The following is a 13,484-nucleotide window of genomic DNA, read 5'->3' as shown; positions in this document are numbered from 1 at the left end:
ATAGTCCCTTTCATCTTACACATAGATATGAAGTATTTTATATAAACTACGTGCTATGTGTGCTTATTGTCTGAATACTTGCTGTCTATGCTGGATGAACGTTTTATACATGTTTTAAATGATTTAAACTGTATACGCATTTTATATATACGAATATGTTGGGTATGACATGGGTAGGTGAATGATGAGAGATATAAGATGATGAGAGTATACATTGACAGCTATAGACTTAGTGCCTATTGGACAAACACCGGTAGCTATGGATTTAGTACCTGTTAGGAATTGGTAGCTATGTATGGATTTAGTACCTGTTAGGAATTGGTAGCTATGGATTTAGTACCTGTTAAAAATTGGTAGCTATGGATTTAGTACCTGTTAGGAATTGGTAGCTATGGACTTAGTACCTATTAGATGAATACTGGTAGCTATGGATTTAGTACCCGATGAGTAGACTATAGCAGCTATGGAATTAGTGCTTTACGAACGAACATTGGCAGCTATGGATTTAGTGTCAGTCCTATGACCCTAGAAGTAAGGGACTTTGGAATAAATGAATGCAGGATAGATGACTCTTAGGTTAAATCCTTAAGAGTAAAGAAGATAATGGGGAATGGGTAATTGGACTGATTGTTTGATTGTATAAACATAATAATTATGTTATTGTGGGTTGAAAACCCTATGTACTCACCAGGTTTCCCAACCTGACCCACTCAGTTTATTTATATCACAGGTGTTGATACGAAGTCACATTACATTGAGAGATTAAAGAGATGTAGATCACTAGTGTAAATAAATGTAAGTTCCGTTTATGCTTATGTTCCTGTATTGACAATGACATCCCAAAAGTTTTAAAATGAATAAAATACGTTTCTTCGAAAATGTTTTGATAACGTATTTATCGTATTTTTCTGGGAACAAAATCCGCAACATTTTTATAAAAAGAAGTACTCTGATTTTATAAAGCATAAACGAAATCGGTCTTTTTTGGCCGTGATTTTGGGGATGTCACAGATAGCTAGGCAGTTTCTGAAGGAGATAATTAGGAAACCAAATTTGAAATGTAAGGAAATGCAAGCTATTATTCAAAGAAGGTTCCATTACAAGGTTTCATGGTCAAAATGTTATAGAGAAAAGTGTAGGTTAATTTCTTTAATATATGGAAAGTTGAGTGATCACTATGCAAAAGTATAGGATTATGGACATGAGTTGATGAGGTCCAATCTAGGGACTACAATTCAAATATTTGTCACTGTAAACCCTGATAACACTACTACTTTATATAAAATGGATACATGTTTTAAGGCTATCAAAGAAGGATGGAAAGTTGGTTGTCGAAGAGTTATAGGGCTTGATGGGAGTTTTTTGAAGGGACAATGTAAAGGTGAGCTGCTAACTGCCATAGGGAGGGATGAAAATAACCATGTGTATCCCATTGCTTGGGCAATAACTGAAATTGAGAACAAGCCCAACTGGCAGTGGTTCTTGGAATTATTACATGATGACCTGGAATTACAAGGAGGCTTGGATTTGTGTGTTATTTCTGATCAACACAAGGTAATGTTTTTGATTATCTCTTTTTTCATTGCATTTATACATATATCAAGCAGTTACTAATGAAATTTTTTAATGTAATTGATAGGGTCTTTTGGAAGCTATAAAAGTTATATTGCTACATGTGGAGCACAGACAATGTGCAAGACATTTGTATGAAAATTTTAGAAAGGTTTTCAGTGGTATAGAGTTCAAGAATATGTTTTGGACAGTTTCCAAGTCAACAGTTGAGGGAGACTTCAAATTGAATATGGAGAAGATCAAAGAAGTCAATCATGCTACTTATGATCATTTGATGGCTAGGGAGCCTAAATCTTGGTGCAAAGCATTTTTAAAGGTAGAATGGCATGTGAGGTTGTTGAAAATGGAATGGCAGAGTGTTTTAATGCCATCATAATTGATGCTAGAAAAAAGCCTTTGTTGGCCATTCTTAAGGAGATTAGACTATATATGATGTAAAGGTTATTTAGCTTGAAGCAAGAAGCACCTAGATAGGTGAATGATGTGTGTCCAGGAGCTATTAAGAAAATGGATGAGTTTGCTTTTAATATCAAGTAAGTATTATAAAATTAAGACAATGTATGAGTTTAGTATTGATATCAAAATGTATACTAATTAAAACTGTTAATGTGTTTGCAGGAGTTGGTATGTTCGTCTTAGTGATTTAAATGCTTTTGAAGTGAGAAATGGCTTCCACTCATATGGAGTGAACTTAGAGGGGATGTACTATACATGCAGACTTTGGGAGCTGTCTGGGATCCCCTGTGTCCATGCCGAAGCAACCATAATTTACACACAATAGGATCCAACTAGATTCATCAGCACATGGTTTGGTAAGGAAAAGTTTTTAGCTATTTATTAGTATAACATCCTTCCTGTTAATAGCAGTAATATGTGGGAACCAACACCTTACACCAAACCACTACCACCAGTTGAAAGAAGGATGCCAGGAAGGCCTTGCATGAAAAGGAAAAGGCATGTTTCTGAGCATCAAGACAGGTTCTCCCAAGTCTCCTCTAAGGGTAGAACTATCCAATGTCAGAATTGTATGCAAATGAGGTACAATAAAGTGTATTGCAAGAATCCCTCAGTCAAACCAACACCAAAGAAAATAGGAAGGCCAAGGTTGAATCCAGAATTGACCAATTTCACAAGACTTGGGAGAGGTGGTGCAAGAGGTGGAAGAGGTGGTAAAAGAGGGGGTAGAAGTGGTAGAAGAGGGTATACCAGTGTTTATGAAGAAGGTGAAAGTTCTAGGAAAAAAAGAACCTGTGATTGAGACTCAATTTGTCACCCAAACAACACCTAATGTTGAGAGTCAATTTGTCACCCAAACAGCACCTACTGTTGACAGTGAACATGTACCAGAAACACAGGAAGCAGATCTTAAGATTGATGTTGAAGGTGATGGTCTTGATATGGCTGATCTAGATCAAATACTGCATGATTTGAGTTACCTTAGAGAGTCAAAATACAGTGAAGCAGAGATCATTTTGTGTTTTAATATCACCCAATCACAACTTAAAGGATTTGATGCTTTGCTTCACCAATCCAAATAAGCTGCAAAGGTATATATTATAACACTGAGAGTGAATTTTAATTTTCAATAACATAACTAACTTGTATTTTTTCCCATGCAAGGATGTGCCTTGTATGAGTGAACATATACTAGAAACATAGGAGGACAATGATGAAAAGAAGGAGGAGAGTGACTATGAAGATGGAGTTGAAGAATCACAGGAGGACAATGATGAAGATGGAGCTAAGGATGATGAAGAGGGAGTTCATGATACTCAAGTTAGGGTTAGAAGTCAAGTCAGGGTTAGAACAAGAAAACCTTCTGAAAGGATCTGTAACACCCCGAATTCAAAAGACTAAGAAAGGAAAGGAAAACCCTATGTCAAGGAGTCAACTCGTCGAGTCCAAGGAAGAACTTGACGAGTAGGAACGAGTTCCGTGTCGCGAATTAAGTGGTCGAATCAGCGAGTCGGGAGACTGACTCGGCGAATCTGGTCGGGGTTGGGAAACCCTAATTTCGGGACTTGGTGCCCTATTTAAGCATCTCTTTCTCATTTCCTCAGCTGCCTTAATGCTCTCTCAAGACCTGAACGAAACCCTAGTGCCTTCCATGAGATTGTGAGCCATTGTGAGCATTTTTTAGTGTTGTGAAGCTTGAAGAAGAAGGTGAAGCCTTGGGGATATAAGAAGAGATTAGTAGATCCAGAAACCTCTTGCATTCTCCTCCTTTTTTTGGTAAGAAAGGTTCCACCGTGATCATTATGCATGTAGATATCTTCTTTGTCACTTTTTTTTGGGGGGGGGGGGGGGGAGGTTGGTCTAAGAACCCTAGCATGAGAGGAATGGACGTCCCAAGGGCATGTGTTTTCAGATCTATTACCACTAAGGGTTGTTATGGCATAAAGGTGCAAGCTTTATGCTATAGGAACCCCCATGCAAGCATATGAAGTATTCTTTTGGCCTTTTTAGCTCAAAAGGCCATGAATGGAGGAAAAAGGCAGTAGCTTTGCATGGTTATGAGGTGATTGGGTCCAAATCTATGTTCTGGATGCTTTGAGATCCTCAAAAATCGTCTGAATAGATTAGGACGTAGAGGGACTCATCGAGTCAGATTGTTTTCCTGCCCCAAAACCCTTCTGTTAAAGGGTATGAGTTGAGTTGGTAATGGACTCAGCCAGTCTGGGTCCATAGTGGACATGAAGATCATCATACTCGACGACTTCAAGGAGGAACTCGATGAGTCTAAGGCAATCTCCTTAATTTATGAAGGTGGACTCGGCGAGTTCAAAGAGGGACTCAACAAGTCAGATGAAGGAGGGTCCCGATGTATTGAAGGTGCACTCGACGAGTTCACGAAGAACTCAATGAGTAGGATCGAAGTCCTAAGTTTTTTGTGGACTGTGGGACTCAACGAGTTGGTGGGTCAGCTCGGAGCATTGACTTTGACCAAATTTGACTTGGTTTGACTTTTGAGTGTATTGTGGTCTAAGTGTTATTTTGGGTAGTGATAGTTCGGGGAGCCGAAGGATCAGCAGTTCAGGAGTTGCCGGATAGCAGTCAGAAGTGTTCCACTAGTCTTCAACAGTGCAATGTGAGTCTCCTAACTGTTTGTATGGGTCTAAGGCACCAATTTTGGCCCATTATGTTATGGTTATGTATAGTAGGAAGACCCGGGGGTTAGACCTAGGCACTTATTGTATATGTTCCGGGTTTCAACCTAGGCCCGAGGAAGGTTAGAATGCTAGAGGTCTTTGTGATTCTTGCATGAGTAGGTATGATAGGTTTAGGACCGGGGGTTCGATGTCGGGGTAAGCCCGTAGTATGTTAGATGATAGTATGTTTTCGGACCAAGGTCCGATATCGGCGGGGGGGGGGGGGGGGGGGGGGGGGAGGGGTGCCCGAGGAATGTTTGCATGTTAGATTATACTTGTTGTTTGTGTGATGCTTGTATGTGCCTGGTAGGGGGTGAGTGTGGGCGAGGTCCCGCATCTCACCATTAGTAGAGTATGGATGGGGTTACGTATCTCATTAGTAGCAGGGCAGGGGTAAGGCCCGAGTAAGAGGGAGGTGAGTGTGGGCGGGGGCCTGTATCTCACTACCAGTAGGAGTGTGGACGGGGTTCCACGACTCGTCAGTATCAGCACAAGGGCGAGGCCCAAGTTAGGCAAGGCCTTAGATCAGGAGTATAGTAGAGTATGTTTAGCTTATTTGTTATGTGTTATCTTATATGTTGTATATGCATAGCGGGAGGGGCCCGGAGACAGGCGGGGCCTAAGAGGAACAGATTTGTATACCAAGCGGGGTCGATGTCAGGTGGGGCCTGATGTCGGGCAAGGCCCGATGCAGCAGGCATGGGTCTAGTACGTGGTTATGTGTGTGTGTGGTTATGTGTATATGGTATGTGGTAGGTTGGGGAGCTCACTAAGCTTCGTGCTTGCGATTTTCAGTTTTGGTTTCAGGTACTTCCGGTAGCGGAGGGAGGAGCTCGGGGTGATCGCATGGCACACCATTATTTGTTTAGCCTGGGATGTTTTATGTAACGCCCGTAGATCTGGGCTAGTCAATTTAGAGATAATACAAAATATTTTTTAGAAAATAATCTTAACCAAGTTATAGAATATGTCTCAAGGGTTCCGTACATATAAAGAACGCCGAAATCCGAGTTATAACGAAGAAGTTATGGCCCGTCGAAGTTTTACGACAAAACTGGCATGGCACCGGGAGACGTAAATAGTGAATTTATGATGGAGGACTTTTTAGCCTTAGAAATCTAAACAAAAGTTGTAGTATATGTTAAACCGAGAACATATATAAAAAGAACGCCCAAATCTGACTTCGTATGAGGAAGTTATGATTTTTCTAAGATTTGGCTTAGCAGTGCACAACCCAAAACTCGAATTTTAGATCGAGCAATTTTTGGCCTACGCGACCTAAATGAGAATTGAATATCTCATTAATAGGAACTCAACGGTGAAAAGACAGACGAAAACAGAGTACGTATGTAGAAGTTATGAATTTTACGCGGACATTTAACAGTATAATCTCCTCGTACTGTTAAATTTAAGATCGGTCGAGAATTATCCGATGGAGTTAAAATGAAAGTTGTAGATCTTATTTTTACCTACGTTTGGATATAAAGAATGTCAAAAACGGAGGTCTTATGTGAAAGTTACGGATTTTAGAAGTCGGAAGTGTGCTGTGTGAAAATGGGTGATGTGGCACAATCTCTAGCCCCGAAACCCCCCGAAAAGCCTAGGGAGCCTCCCTAGAAAGAGGCAAAAGCCCCAGAGTGCTTGAAGTCTGTCACACCCCCAAACCGGAACGGCGGAAACGTTCAGGGGCGGATGACTTCATGTAGTACCATAACAATTGAATACATAGTAAAGAAAGCAACATAACCATCATATATATAATTGAAAGTTTACATTGTTGAAAGATACATGTTCAAAACCAATTACAATATGATGTCAAAAGATGAATTTAAACTGATGTCGCAGAGTCCCTTCTACAAAAGCTGTTTGTTACCTATAATTACTGAATCCCTGGGACATACAAGTAGTTTTGAAAGAGTATATCATCATTTAAGCTGGTGAGTTTCATAAGTATTTAAATGACACTGTTTGTATGAACTAAAATGAAATGTTTTGTTTTTGTTTGTTTCTTCCTAGAAAATCCCATATTTTCTACTAGTATAAATGCATGTGTAAAGTCGCCAAGACGTCTGAAAAACCCCGTAAATCAATATGTTTTTAATACTCCATGTGAGTTTATAACCATGCTATTGACTGGATTTGCCTATACACAACGTTCTTCAGGCGTTGGAATGTTCTGACGTTTTTCACCCCAAATGGTGTACTGTAGCTAACAGTCAGGGTGCGGGGTTGTCAATCTCGTATAGATCTATACACAAACACCATGCTCCCCCTCCAAGGGATTTTGGTATATAATATAGGACTTGAAATGTGTACTCGAACGTACGTGAAGTTTAATGTCTCACAAAAATTTAGTATAAAACAGATTTATGTGTGAAAATGTTCGTTTGTTATTGTATATGAACGTATCTCTTTGAAATAGCGTTTCTAGTATGGAAAAGTTTGTGATGTTCTCGTAAAACTATACCTATTATAGTTTTCTAAAAGTGTGTCTTGTTTGTATAGTAATCCCTAGTGAAATGCTCAATTGTTATGAAAGTATAACTTTTGTAGTGCCAAAAATGGACACATATACATACAGTACAAGCAGGGTGTTTGACTTATATATATATATATATATATATATATATATATATATATATATATATATATATATATATAATAACATTTTTCATTTCAAAAGACAAGATGTTATCGTGATATATTTTGCATATGAAAGTTTCCTTATAATAATTATAAATCACATATGATTCCATTGATAAAAAGTGTATAATAAAACTTTATATAACACCCGATAATAATCGTGTGTTTTACTTGTAATCCCCCCCCCCCCCCTAAAAGCATATAAAAGTATTTATAAAACATTTAAAAGTGTGGATTATAGGGGTATGAACTCACTTGGAAGATCGAAGAAGGCGAGATGAAAACCGAGCAGAACTTCGACTCGAGAAAGCGGATTTTCTCGGGATTCTCGGGAATCTCGGGAGCACAAACGACCTTCGGGACTTGAGCAAGGTAACCGGGACTTCGGGATATCACTTGCACGGAAAACGAGACAAAAAAATGCAAGAAAGATGAGAGGAATTGGACCTTTTCTTCGGAACCCTCGCATCCCTTTTATAGGGGCTGGGCGTACGTGGTTACGCTGGGCGTACGCATGCGTCATGCGTGACCGGATCCTCGACTGCCTCGGAGCTTCGGATGGGACGGGGCATAGCCTCGCATAGGGGCGACGTGGACGATCCGAGGCCTAGTCCTCGAGTATGTTGGGCGTAACTCGGATTGGCCTGGTTACTCCTCCTTTGGATAATATCGAATTTTGGAATAAAAATTTATATTTTTATTATTTAATAAACTTCAAAAATTCATATCTTCTTCATACGAACTCCGTTTTCGACGTTCTTTATATCCATGCGTAGGTGAGACTACGCTCTACAACTTTCGTTTAGACTCCGTCGGAAAATTTTTGAAATTATTTTTATTATTTATTATTAAAAGGTCGCGGTAAGAAATTTTCGTTAGAAATTCATAACTTCTTTATCCGACGTCTGTTTTTGCCAGACTTTTTACCATTCAAAAAACCATTGTTGAGACCTTCTTTTCTCATTTAGGTCATTCCTGTCAAAAGTTGCTCGATCTCTGTTTCGAGTTTTTAGCTGTCTGTCGCTAAGGCGAACTTGGAAAAATCGTAACTTCCTTATACGAAGTCAGATTTGGGCGTTCTTTTTACGTACGGTCACGGTTTAATGCCATCAAACATAGTAGGAAATTAATTAGAGACTTTTGGACATTTTATTTTCGAAGTTAATTTCATTATATCAAAAGTGGTTACAATATTTGACTTTTTAGGTCATTACATAGAGTTGAAATATCGGGTTGTCACAAAGTCTCCAAGAAGAAGAGCTTTTCGGCTCAGGAACGCTTCTCCAAGCAAAACCCGGTTTTCTATAAAGCCCGCTGTAAGTGAGTTACGCCTACGCTATTTTTAATATATCATTTATTTAATTATAGTAACGTTATTAGGAACTTATAATAAGTACTTGGGCTATTATTATGAGTTATATAAGTATTGTTTAACGCTTATATAATAGTAATAATAGCTAGACTATTAACTAGTCTCGACGAATAATAGACTAAACTCTAGTGGTAATAATACTAGGTTTCGTCGAAGGAAATTATTTTTAAGAAGCGAAGCGTTGTGTGAGTTCGGATTCACCACCTTTTCAAGTGAGTGCATGGTCCCTTTCATCTTACACATAGATATGAAGTATTTTATGTAAATTACGTGCTATGTGTGCATATTATCTGAATACTTGTTGTCTATGATGGATGAATGATTTTATACATGTTTTAAATGATTTATATATATATATATATATATATATATATATATATATATATATATTTTATATCTACAAATATGTTGGGATAAAACAAGTGTAGATGAAATAGTTGGTGTGTGATGAAATAAAATGATGAGAGACAGGTGATGGATAGGTGATGATGAATCGGTGATGTAGGATGAAAGATACTATAACCTTGTCCGGCAATTTGGAGATGTAGTCATCTACTAGAGTATAGATGGCGACCACAGACTATTCTAGACAACCCGTGGAAACACCAGCAGACTTATAACCTGTAGCTGACGAATTACGAGTCCAGGTGATGTTGTGACTGTATATTCATGTGATGATACTCTAACCCTTACTATGAATTACGAGTTTAGGCGACGTAACTACGTATTCATGCCTTAGGAACGAGCATATAAGGAAATGTGAGGTAAAAAGATGAGATGTAAATATGATATAGGAGATGACCCTTAATATAATTCTTTAAGGAATATCAAAGAAGATAACGGTGATGGGTAATCGGGTTGATTGTTTGATGTTTAAATATAATAATTATATTATTGTGGGTTGAAAACCCTATGTACTCACCAGGTTTCCCAACCTGACCCACTTCAACTTATTTGTATCACAGGTGTCGATACGAAGCTACTTTGCACTTAGAGATTTAAAAGATATGTAGATCACTAGTGTAAATGAATGTAAATTCTGTTTATGCTTATGTTTCTGTATTGAAGATGACATCCCAAATGTTTTAAATGAATAAAAATACATTTCTTCGAAAATGCTTTGATAATGTATTTATCATGTTTTTCTGGGAACAAATTCCGCAACATTTTTATTAAAAGAAGTACTCTGATTTTTATAAAGCATAAACAAAAATCGGTCTTTTCTGGCCGTAAAAATGGGGATGTCACATTTTACTCTGATATAAAAAGAATATGTTTTGGGTTTATACTCTGATTGGATATAAAAGTTTTGTTTATGAATGAAATGGTTGATAATTATGGTTTTATTAATGTTTTAAAAAGAAATTTTTGGTCGTGATTTTTGGGATGTGACAGGATCACCGAAAACATGTTGAAGAAAATTGTGGTTGACAAGAAAGGAATAGGCATGGCTCCAGAAAAACCTCTTACTTTGGATTAGATTGGTTAGGATTTAAGCAGTTATATGGGCTATTTGGGCAAATTTGTTAGGAAGCCCTTTTTGGTAAATTTGTTAATATACCCTTTCTTTTGTAAACAATATACAATATGCCTGCATTGTTAACACTTTGGTTGATTTTGGTATGTTTGTTGATGTATAAGTTACATCCATTTTTGTCATTATGTTATATTGAAAAACATCATTCATTTGCTCACACCATACACTTACAATTGTATATTGCTCAAACAGTAGGTATCCATAAAACCATTTTTCATTCAATAGCATACAAGTTACATCCAACTGTCATTTAAGTAATACAGATTACATACATTGCCAAAAGTTTTACAACAACTTAAAACTACTTCAACATAATCCACACAATCACAAAAAAAAAAAAAAAAAAAAAAAAAAAAAAAAACTCAATCTTCCATTTTTCACCTTCACCTTATATAGGAACCTCTTGAATGCCATTGTTGTGAAAATCCATAGCTTCTTCCACGAACTCATTGTGTACTTGAATGCCATTATTGTGAAAATCAATCACCATGTTTGTGTACCGGTTGTTTGGTAATGGGGGATCGACCCAAGCAAAATACTTGAAATCTTTTTCCTCATCCTGTTATATAGGAAATAAAACATAATTGGAAGAGATTTGAGATGTAATTAAAGAGGATTAAGGGATACTTACCTTGAAATTAGGGCAGCCGATGAACCTCCCGCCAGGGTTTGTTGACCTCCATGATGTCCCCTTACCAACGGGTCTTCACAAACGCATGTTGCCCTTAATGCTTGCCTTCGTGATCGTATATTGCTCTTGCTTTCCCACTGAGCTTGAAGATGCAATTTTGGTAGAGTTTTGCTTCGATGGAGGGACAAAAAGGTTTTTTTTTACAGAGGAGTGGGTGACGGGGAGGTTAGTAGAGGGTAATAAGGACGAGTCAGCTGGGGTAACCGGCTATTATAAGGGTTACCGGTTCGTAGGGCTTTTATGAGTGTAATAGCCGGTAATCTGTCCTTTTTCATAAGTGACATTTAACTTAGGACTAAGTCATAAATTGAGGCAAAACTTTGAGACTTTTTAACGGAGTTCCCTTTTTTTAACACAATCGTTTCCGACTTTCCTCGTTGTTTGTATAATAATTAATAGAAGCACGGAGCTTGACGTTTTGAATGCTTTAGAATTTTTAGAAAGAAAAATGGAGCGATCAAACCAAATTAAGAAGGTGATTTTTTTTACACAATCGTTTCCGACTTTCCTCGTCATTTGTTTGTAACTTTGTATAATAATTAAAGAGGCACGGAGCTTAAACTTAAGTGAGTGAGTTGAGTTGTCATATGCTTTTTTTATACTACCGTCTTGCCAGTTTAATGAAATTTTGTCATTAAAAAATCATATAATATGATAAAAACTCGCATCGAACATTTCTAAAAAAATTTGTTATACCTTTTTATATCAAAAGGGGTATGGCGCATAATAATTATGTTTTTCATAATTAACTTTTCTTTTATGCATATTGTTCTATTCATTTGAAGATAATATAATAAAAAGAACACAGTTATTGTGCACAAAGGGTAAATGTCTTAATTAAACAACCACAATTATTATAAAGCATGTTATAACCGGTAATCTGTAGATTTGCTTTGGGTAAGTAAATAGTTAGTTGCTAATGTAAGACTACCCACTTGGTAGTTGTAGAAGTCTTTTAGATTAGAGTATCTAGGTTCAAACCCACATGTAAGCAAATTTTATAACTTGATGAATTTAACTTCTAACCACTAACCTCCATTGAAAAAAAAAAAGTAAAAAGTTCGTTATATTTGTTTTACTTTCAACCTTTGGGACTTTATGTGCAAAATAACAATCCAGTTATTTGCCAACATGATCAGTCTATATTATTAATAAACCAAATCCTTTGATCATGTACTTACAAAGGGAAATCCTCACTACAACTTCTTATACTACTCTCAAAGGTTAATCACATTCAGAACTTGATCAAGAATCAAAATAAAAACAAAAAACACAAAATATATGAAAACCCTAAATCTTGAAGAAGTGAAAGACCACAGAGAGAATACGAAGATATTTCAAGCACATACAAAGCCTCCACTACCTGTATAAGAAATATATACGTTACCCAACTAGATCACCCACCAACTATCCAAACCCAGAAAAGACCCGCTAGCAAGATACTACAATTCTTAAGAAACAACAAAACAACACAAAATACCCAAACGAATAAACCAGGAGAAAAAATATACAAGTCAACTATAAGTTTGACCAAATAATAAAACTTTATTATTTTTAACAACTTAATATCTTATTTTAATTTTAATTAACAGTCAATGACGCGTAATTATGTTGCATATATTCTATTTTAATCAACATTTCCATATTACCGTGGTCCATCGCGAATATAATTTGATCAAGATGTCCTTATTTTTAATCAATTTATAAAGAAACAATTTCAACTTGAGTGAAATTGGAACTTGGTGATACAATTACGAAACACTTGTGATAATATATGTTAGAATTAAACAATTGGATTATTACTCTTTAATCAACTTTTCATTCTGAATGATTATGTATGGCCTTTAGCGTTATTTTTTTAAAATTTTACCAACCAGGCAAACAAGCTTTATCATTAGTATTTAATATAAGTTAAAGTAATTAATCATCACACTATTTCCATTTCGGATGAGAAAAAGGATATAAGTGATAAGATCAAGACAAAGAGTATGTTACTTTTAAGGCTTTGACTTCCCATGATTAACAGTTAAGACTAATTAGATATACCAAATCTATATCAATATTTAGGGAGTTTTTTATTCGTACATAAACAATTTTTTGTCATATAAAATAATAACAACTTCTTTAAAACATAAATTGTTTTGTATGACAAAAAAAATATTATATATAAATCAGATTTCCTATAATTGTATTAGAGTTATTCATACATAAAACAATTTTTTTGTCATATACAATAATCATTTTTTTAAAATATAAATTGATATAAATTGTTATGTATGACAAAAAAAATATATAAATAGCTCTCCAATATTTGTATTAATAAAATGTCAATTTTAAAATCCTTTGTATCAACATTGTGAAAATATCGAAGGACTCATCGTTTTGGATCAGGAAAACAACATGGAAAAAAGTCAATCCAATAGAAGAGTGCCAAGGTACGAATATATAACCATTTTTATGGTTTTATTGAGTTTACCGCGGGAATGTTGGAAATTCTCCAATCTTTCAAGAAATTGATGA

The sequence above is a fragment of the Lactuca sativa genome, chromosome 2 (genome assembly GCF_002870075.4).
Source record: "Lactuca sativa cultivar Salinas chromosome 2, Lsat_Salinas_v11, whole genome shotgun sequence".
Lineage (NCBI taxonomy): Eukaryota > Viridiplantae > Streptophyta > Magnoliopsida > Asterales > Asteraceae > Lactuca > Lactuca sativa.
The sequence above is the reverse complement of the archived record's forward strand: the minus strand, read 5'-3'. Positions refer to the sequence as shown.